This window comes from Cynara cardunculus (assembly GCF_001531365.2).
Source record: "Cynara cardunculus var. scolymus isolate 2C chromosome LG 8, CcrdV1, whole genome shotgun sequence".
NCBI lineage: Eukaryota > Viridiplantae > Streptophyta > Magnoliopsida > Asterales > Asteraceae > Cynara > Cynara cardunculus.
Genome location: NC_037535.1, coordinates 15142249 through 15152072, shown reverse-complemented (window position 1 = coordinate 15152072; position 9824 = coordinate 15142249).

The window sequence follows — 9824 nt, the reverse complement described above, 5'->3', positions numbered from 1 at the left end:
AAAGTAACTAAATTAGTCTTAACAAACTCCAGCTAATCTGAACATAATACAGCTGTTCCACTTTAGAAGCCTTTCAAAGGTCTTCCCATTGTCTTGTCGGTCAACTCCAAGTCTCATCCATCTCTTCTTCTACCATCAGGTCATGCTACCACATTCCCACAGTATCGACCTGATCCAATCTGTCCAAAATAAGCTTAATTTAGACCAAAATCCACTAAAAACAGGTTCATCATTTACTTAAGCATAAAAACAGAGAAAAGAGATAAAATGACTCAAAGTTGGGATATGAATAGAAAAGAACCTATCTAAAAGACAACAAAAAGGTACTTTATGTACTAAATACTTAGTACGTATCAATCGCACCTCACTATTGGGAGAAGCACAGGGGTAGCGGAGCAATTATCGTAAAATTCAGGACCATTTCTATCATATTGAATTTCTTATATAACTCATACACCTCATCACAGCTCATTCATATTCATTTTCATATCTCAAACGTTTATTTTTTCTCTCTCTCTTTCTAGAAGTTTTTAGTGCGATTCAGTTTTAGGTTTAAGCTTTGTTCATAAAGATTGTTAATCATTTTTATTAACAAATAGTTAGGTTTGTATCTGTATTTCTTACTGTATGTTGTTCAAAATCATTGAGTAAATATAGTTTCATATATTTGTTCAAAAACCACGACTTCCAACTCTAAGAGAGAGAGAGAGAGGGGGATGTTTCCCTTGCTCTTAAGGGCAAGGATTGGAAGAACAAGGCTTCAACGTCTCATTAAATCACTAAAAACAGGAAAAGGGAGACTAGGAGGGCATTTTCATCGATTATTGACGACCGATTTAAGGTCGTCGATTTAGAGAAGACAAACGTATCTTCTTTGGACATGGTACCCCTTCCCTAGCCAAGGGGAAAGCAAAAGCAATGACAGCTCCTTAAGACAAAAGGAAGGAGAAAAAGGACCCAAAACGATGTCTTTATTTTAGTTTCTCAACCTCAAAAATTCAGTCTTTTATTTTATTTTTATCCTTTACTGAGTTTAAATCTAAGTAGGATGAATAGATCTTAATTTGTACTTTGGATTGAAATATTGGTAATATTTTGATGCCACATCAGGAATGTCGTAGCAGCGGGCAGCAGTTCATGATTATAACTTCATAATTTTCTTGGAGGAATTGGTTCCTTTCATGATGTCCACTTTAATCTATAGAAATATGAAGCATCTTTTGAAGAATATTGATGATGAAATGAGATCACAAGTGTTTGTTAAAGAAAGGAATCTTTTGTACTAGATAATTGAGTTATATGTGTATTATCCATTGGGTAAAGAAACATGTGACTTGTACCTTTTATTTGTTGTCAAATGCTCCCTTCCTAGTATAAAAGGAGAGTACTTCTTTACATTTCCAGGCAAGACTATCTAGCTATTTAGTTAGTTATTGTCACCTTCATATTTTAATATTAAGTTTGACGCTTTTGGTACTTTACTATACGGTGCTACAGCATCTATTTTACCTACTCAAAGAAAGTTACTTTTCTTGTCATTTACGATTTATGCACTTTATTCAGTCTTTCCAATTATGTCTTACATTACTTTTCAAGCAATGACGGGCTAAATACCCTAGTTTGGATGTGAGTAAAGGTTTAGGAGATAAAGGCCTATGTGTTAGTGGATAATTGTTTTCTCTAATAGTTATCAACTGCACTATTCACTTCTTGTTGCTAAGTTCCATCCAAGTAATTTTTAACAAATTGACACATTTTATTTCACTTAGATGAGTCGGACTTAAATGTAAACCAAAGCAAATTTTTAGACCATTGGGTCTTACAGATGGTTATAAAGAGCTGCGTCAACCTTGGCTGCAAAATATATGGAAAGAATTGTAAGGTATGCATTGTGCTTAGAATTTACTCAATTGGATACTACTAACAAAAGTTCTAACCTAAATCTCGAATGGGGATGTTCAATCCAGTGGTGGTAGTTGAGAACTATTATTGCAGCATCTCACTGGACCTTGTTGTGGCAAGGTTCCTGCACATTGTTGTTAAACTCTAACCTAAATTTGCACCCTTGCTTTCTTTTAACTATTTTAACATTTCCATTATATATTAACTCACTCAAAATCATTCCTTCAAATTCACCATCCGAAATCTATTTTTAAGCTTGACTTAGTCTAATTTATGTTTTCATTGTCCCTGTGAATTGATATTCGGTAGATTATACCACTTTAGTACTTGTTGCAAACGATAGTGGTTTAGCATGTATACTTGCATGAAGTTCCATTTGTATGTTTCAGGTTGCATTAATATCGTGAACCAGTTGCGTGTGTGAAAGGCATGCAGACTCGTTCTCATTCAAATGTAAGGAACTTTGATCAATTTCAAAACCATTACATCTTCATATGGGTCTTTTTGGTTTATATGAATGTAATGAGTTTATCAAGAATGTACATATCGATTATTTTGGACGATTTATCAAGATACGCATTGGTATTATTTTTACACTCGAATGATGAAGCACCTAAAGAGATCATCAAGTTTATTAAAATAATGGAGATTATGAATGCACTGTCGTGAGAAACTTGAGAAATGACAAACATGTTGAATTCAAAAAACATAATGCTTGCTACTTTTCTTGAAGAAAAAGATGTGTCAAAACATCTTGGCGTTCGGACGCCCCAACAAAATGATATTGTTGAAAGGAAGAGTGGAACACTATTAGAAGTTGGACACAAAATGCTTAGTGAGGAAAGTCTATCTACAAGTTTTTGGGCTAAATTGGTTAATCCTGCATTTCACCCATAATAGGTATGTCTTCCTTAGACGATATGACAATACTACCTATGAATTTTTCAAAGAAAAGAATCCAAATATCAACCTTCTCTATGTATTTGGGTATGTATTCTACATCTTGAATAACATAGATCATTTAAGAAAGTTTGACCCAAAAGCTAATGAAGGAATCATTGTTGGATATTCTTTAACATCTACGACTTTCAATTTTTTTCGAGGATTGAAGACATTAGAAGAGTGTTAGATCTGATAAAATTGGTGGTACTAACCCTCTAGCAAAGACTTCTGAATAACTCGATCCATAACTCAAGCTAAATACTGATAATGCTGCTCAAAGTTGTGCAAGATCAAGAAACAGAGATCTCATGTCCACCATACCACCTCTTATAAAATATTGAAGGTATCCTTCAAGATACAGAAAAAGGTGATGATGGTGAACCTGAACTATTGGTCCTACGTAGAAGTCACCCATTAAGAAAGCAATACACTTTTACTGTTATTATTGACCCCCTATTCATAGAAAGAATACTTTCAGAAAACATTAACCATTCAACAATCATTAATAACTCAAAGTTTACTAACAGTCTTTCTATTCAGAAGACTAGAAAACTGTTCATGAACAATTTTCCGTTGAAACAAGTCAAATTGTATTCACTGTGATTTTTCTAAATGTTAATCTATTCATCAATGACAAAATCAAAGTTTCGAACCTGGTGCAAGGTTGGAGGATATTCAAATTTTTGTAGCTTACACAACATACAAGGATTTCAAAGTGTTTCCAATGGATGTCAAAATTTTCATTCTTAAATGGAAAACTTCAATAAAAGATATATGTCAAATAACTGCCTAGACTTGAAGATTCAAAGTAGCCTAAACATGTCTACGAGTTCGACAACCTCTCTACAGACTGAAACAAGCACCTAGTGCCCGGTATGATACTTTTCCTCCACTTTTGATTAAAAGTAAATTCACACAAGGCACAATAGATAAGACCCCATTTCTATGGAATTTTAAGGGTGATTTAATCATTCTCGAGATTTATGTTGATGAGATAGTATCTGGTTCAACCGTCAGTCATTATGAGAACGTTTCTAGATTCATACAAATATGTATGAGATGAGCATGAGGAGAGAACTTAGTTTCTTCAACGGCCTTCAAATCAAACAAATGAATTCATTTTTGTAAGTCAATAGAAATAGTTGAGAAGTTTGATTATCAAACTTCTCAACTATGAAAACCCTCGTAGGCTTAACATTAAAGCTTGATGATGACATTGATGGTATGTTAGTGAATATCACATCGAGTAGACTTGAATAGTTCTCTCTTATATTTGACATCAAGTAGACTTGATATAGGTTGCAACTTATTTGTCTACACGATATCAAGCTAACCTAAAAGGTTCTCGTTTACATTTTTCTAATAGAATGAGATGCTTGAAGAGTCCACCAGGTTTGTGCCTTTGGTATCCTAAAAGCTCTTGCTTTGAGCTTGTTGGATAACAAGTGGCTGTAAGGGAGGAAAAATGTTGGGTTCTATATTTTGTATTGTATTCAAGCTTTATTTATTTGTATTTACCTTTTGGTATAAATTGGTAGTTTGCCTTTGTTAGTTGTAACTTTCATTTCTCTTGTAACTCATGTAATCTTGTAATCTTTGAAGATCAATACACTTTAAGCATTGAAGAATTCTCTCTCTACTTTCTAAATTCTGCCATTGTTGATGTTAATGTTGAATGATTGTAAATCTGGGACCATCAATTGTGGGGTCTAGATTAGCCCCAAGTTAATGAAAGTTTTATAAAGTCAGTTTTATATATTGTATTGTAATATTCAGTATTGTAATATTCAGTATTGTAATGGGCTTTGGACATTGTGCTTACAATGTAATTGACACCTATAAATAGGTGTCTTGGGCTTAGGAGTTCAATTATTATTCATAGTTGTAATTCCAATGAGAGTTAACTTGTGAGAGGATTGTTTTGTAATCTTTCTATTTTCATAATCAATAAAACAGGCCTGACTGTGTTCACTACATTTCAATCTTCAATATGTTCTTCATTCATCTTGATTTGCTGTTGTAATTGGGATTCACAATTGATATCAAAGCAGAATTGAACAAATTCTCATTTGATACGATCATATTTTGCAGCAAATTCATGTTCTGAATTTGTTTTTTGCATGAAACAGTGCTCGTTTGAACAGTTTCTTCCATGTTCGACTTCTTCGAGCTAATTTGATCAAATTTACTATGATTTTGATTGTTCTCCAATTCGAGCCAAAGGATTCATGTTTTTATGGTTTCGAACATATTTTAATCATTAATTTGAGGTTTAATTGAAGAATTTATGGATTTTTGATGATTTTAGGCGAACAGTTTGAGCTTAACTGCCAGATCTTAATATATCGCTCGATGAATATTTTCTTGAGCGATATTCATCATGAAACATCGCCCATTGAAGATCTAAAGGCTGTTTGAGCGACTTGGGTAAGATATCGGTCATTGAAGATGCTAGTAAGTTGGCTCATTTTGAAACTGCAATGAGCGATTTTTGGGACTTAGACAACTTTTTAATGTTTTGAGCGATATTCGAGAATACCGCCCAAAGCTTTGTTAGATATTTGTGAAAATTTTCTAAGTCATGAGCGATTTGAGAGTAAACGGCTCAAGTATTGTAGGATATTTGAGATCATCGCCCATGTGCTGAGCGATATCCATGGCATGCTTTGAAGTATTATAAATTATTCACGTATCACCTGGTATCCTTGATTGATGAGGGATATCATTGTTAAACGGTTCTATGGTGGGCGATATCCATATACCTTGCAGTTTGTCTATGTTACTTTTGTATCACACGGTTTATGTGTTGCACGATATTTTTACATGAGCGATGAGCAATATACGAGTATACCACTCAAAGCCTCATGCGATATTTGAAAGTTCGAGTATACCGCCCACGGCATGGGTGATGTACACTGTTCATATAGGAAAACCGCCTAAGGCATGGGCGATATAATTCCAATATTTAGAATATCGCACACTTTTTCGAGTGATACTATTCATGACTCATTGTGCTTATTTTGATCTTTTCCAAAGATAACCCTGTGCTATATTGAATGGTGCTCATTTTTTTCAAAATTTTGGCCTTCAAAATCATCGTCATCAATTTTGTTAACAATTGACTTTTCAAAGTCAAAGTTTGACATTTGGTCAAACTATCAAGCTTATTTTCAATCCGGATTTGAAATGTTTTCAGAACTGGGTGATTGGATTCAGTATGTCATTGGATTCAGTATTTGATTGGACTGGTTAGAAGTTTGAATATTTGCAATCATTGCTCTGAAGTTTTTCGCATGAGACCAGACCGTTAAATGCTTTCAATCACTATTTTTGTTGAAACCCTACTTTGTGAGCTTATCAAAATAAGTTCTTAAGCTAAATGCTTATTTAACACATGGTTCAAAGAAAGATTATTTTTTATTAATGTTGGAATATGGCAGATCTTCAGAATTGAGGACGTGATAATCACTGTCCTTAAAGAATATTAGCCCCCACTATTTACGCTGGTGGTTCGAGGCTAATTTCTTCCCAGTATTCAACCTCAACTAACAGAACTTTATGCAGCGTACATAAAGTTCACATGAACATCAAATGATTGTAATTATGTATGTATTGAAACTGTATCAGAGCATGTTATCTGATCATATGCACCCTTATATAGTAGTTAAAACGAACCAAAAATAACAACCATTTAACTACCAATACGTTTTCCCTCCAAAATAACTACCATTACGGTTTCCCACCAAAAATAACCGCATTATGGTTTCATTCCAAAAATAACCGCCATTAACATAATTAATTCTGTATAAAAATAATAACGAAATTATTTTTCTAAGGATGCAAAGGTACAAAGTGCTAAGTGCTAAGTCTTTGATTAATTAATATATATATTAATCATCTACCAATTCCCTCCAAAAGCCTCCTAAAAGACTTTCAAACATTTGAGTGGAACACACTTTCACTTTGCTCACCCACCAATGTGGGATACATAATATACAAAATTGTAGATAAAACCCATAAGTTCCAACAATCCCCCACTTGGGTTTTATTAACAATATCCAACAAATTATGCATAAGTTAAGAGAGCTTTCACTTTGAACCTTAACATAGTGTATATTTTTCAAATAGCCTAACAGAATCAAAGGCTGCTTTACAGCATTTGAGCCATGATTCTTAGTGTTAAACTCGGAAAGATAACACACATAACATGTTAATTGATGTTCATAACACAGTAGCACTATTATGGCCATGTGCTAATCCCAGTTTCATGGATATCTCCAAAAGTAAATCTCACCTTTGTAGGAGTGGCACCACTCCTCATATCCACATAGGTGAAGCCCTTTAATTACCAAAGGTACACTTCATTAAGAGTATAAATACTCACCCTAAAAGAATTACTCACTATTTAGTATTCAAACTAAACTASTGTYCAGTTGGTAATCAACAACTTGTTTTTACCATATTGAACCTTTAAGTAGATTTTAGTCTAAGTAAAGGTTGGGTTCCCATTGTTGCCAACTTTACTGAATGGGTTTTAGACCCATCTCTCTTGTAGTTCCAAAGACCATGTCTTTTGGAAGACCTTTTGTAAACGGATCCACAAGATTCTTACACGAGCGTATATATTCAATAGTTATTATCCCATTTGATATTAACTCTTTGATATAGGCATGTCTAAGGCTAATATGTCTAGACTTTCCATTATACACCTGATTATATGCCCTAGATAGTGTAGATTGACTATCACAATGTAAGGAAATGGCTGGCATTGCTTGTGGCCACAACTTTATGTCTAACAACATATTTCTTAGCCATTCTGCTTCCTTACCCGCGGCTGCAAGTGCTAAAAACTCAGCCTCCATGGTGGAATGTGTGATACATGTTTGTTTCTTTGAACCCCAAGAAACAGCCCCTCCACCAAGTGTAAAAATCCAACCAGTTGTGGATTTACTATCACTATTGCCAGTTATCCAACTAGCATCTGAGTATCCTTCTAGTACAGCAGGAAAGAGATCATATTATAAAGCTAATTGTCTAGTTCTCTTAAGGTAACCAAAAACTCTTCCAATTGCTTTCCAATGATCTTGACTAGGATTACTTGTATATCTTGAAAGTTTGCAAACAACATATGCAATATCAGGTCTAGTACAATGTGTAGCATACATTAAACAACCTATTGCACTTGCATATTCTATTTGAGCAACGGCTCTTCCATCATTCTCAACCAGTTTACAAGATGACTCATATGGGGTATTTGCCTCCTCAATATTCAAGTGTTGAAACTTGTCTAGAATCTTATCAATGTAGTGACATTGATTTAATGCATAACCCCCACTATGCCTTTTAACCTTTATCCCCAATATAGTATCAACTTCATTCATGTCTTTCATTTGAAAGCATGAAGACATAAACTTCTTAGTTTCATTGATACTTTCCATATTGGTTCCAACAATGAGTATATCATCTACATAAAGGCATAGGATCACACCATAAACTTTTGTAAACTTAGAATAAATACATCTATCTGATGAGTTATGGGAAAAACCATTTGATAGTATACACTTATCAAACTTCTCATGCCATTGTTTAGGTGCATGTTTTAACCCATATAAAGATTTCTTTAATTTGCAAACTTTATTCTCATGACCAGGCAATACAAACCCTTCAGGTTGTTTCATATAGACTTCTTCAACTAAGTCACCATTCAAAAAGGCTGTTTTAACATCCATTTGATGTATAGGCAAATTATAAATTGAAGCTAAAGCAAAGAGCACCCTAATTGAAGTGATTCGAGCTACTGGTGCATATGTATCAAAGTAATCAACTCCTTGTCTTTGACTAAAGCCTTGAATTACTAACCTAGCTTTAAAAGTTTGAATGGRTCCATCTGTATGATATTTAATCCKAAATACCCATCTACACCCAATTGCTTTGGAACCTGGAGGTAARTCTGAAAGTTCCCAAGTATTGTTAGATATTAGGGAATCCATTTCATCATCAATTGCCTCCTTCCAAAATGCAGAATTTCTAGAGGTTATAGCCTCTTTATATGTTCTAAGTGCATCCTCTACATTAAGTAGAACTGGTACTTTATTAATAACATCAGTCTCATTATCACCTTCAACAAGGAAGATTATAGCTTGAGAATCAATAAAATCAGGATCCAAATTTCTTTCCTTTCTAGCCCTTTCACTTCTTCTAGGTGCACTAGAAGATTCTTCCATATTCCTCTTATTGTTAGAGTTCAAATTCGGGCCATAAATATTTTGTGGGATTTGAGTCACAATCTCATTTGTGTTGTTGAATCATGACGAAATTTATTCTCAAAGAAATCTATATCTCTTGCTTCAACAATAACATTCAAATCTAAATCTAAACAACGATAAGATTTAGAATCTTTTGCATATCCCACAAATACACTTTTTAAACATCTAGGTCCTAATTTAGATGTATGAGGTAAGGGAACCTTATAATAGGCTAAACAACCCCAAACTCTAAAATAGCTAATGTTAGGCTTTCTACCCTTCCAGATTTCATATGGCAATACTTTTAGTTTCTTTGCAATTATTCTATTACTTACATGACATGTTGTAAGCAAGGCTTCACCCCACAAATTCTTTGGCAAGTTTGCATTGACTAACATAGCATTAATCATATCTTGYAAAACYCTATTCTTCCTCTCARCAACACCATTMTGTTGAGGTGTATAYGGTGMTGTCCTTTGATGAATCAAACCTTGTGATTCACAATAGGAAGAAAATTCGGTGGAAAAGTATTCACCACCTCTATCACTTCTTAGAATTTGTATCTTTTTGCCTCTTTGGTTTTCTACTTCAGCCTTATATATTTTGAATGTTTCAAACGTCTGATCTTTTGATTTCAACAAATAAACATAGGTATATCTAGAGCAATCATCAATGAAAGTTATGAAATACCTATTTCCACCTCTAGTTAGTTGTCCATTCAATTCACATATATCA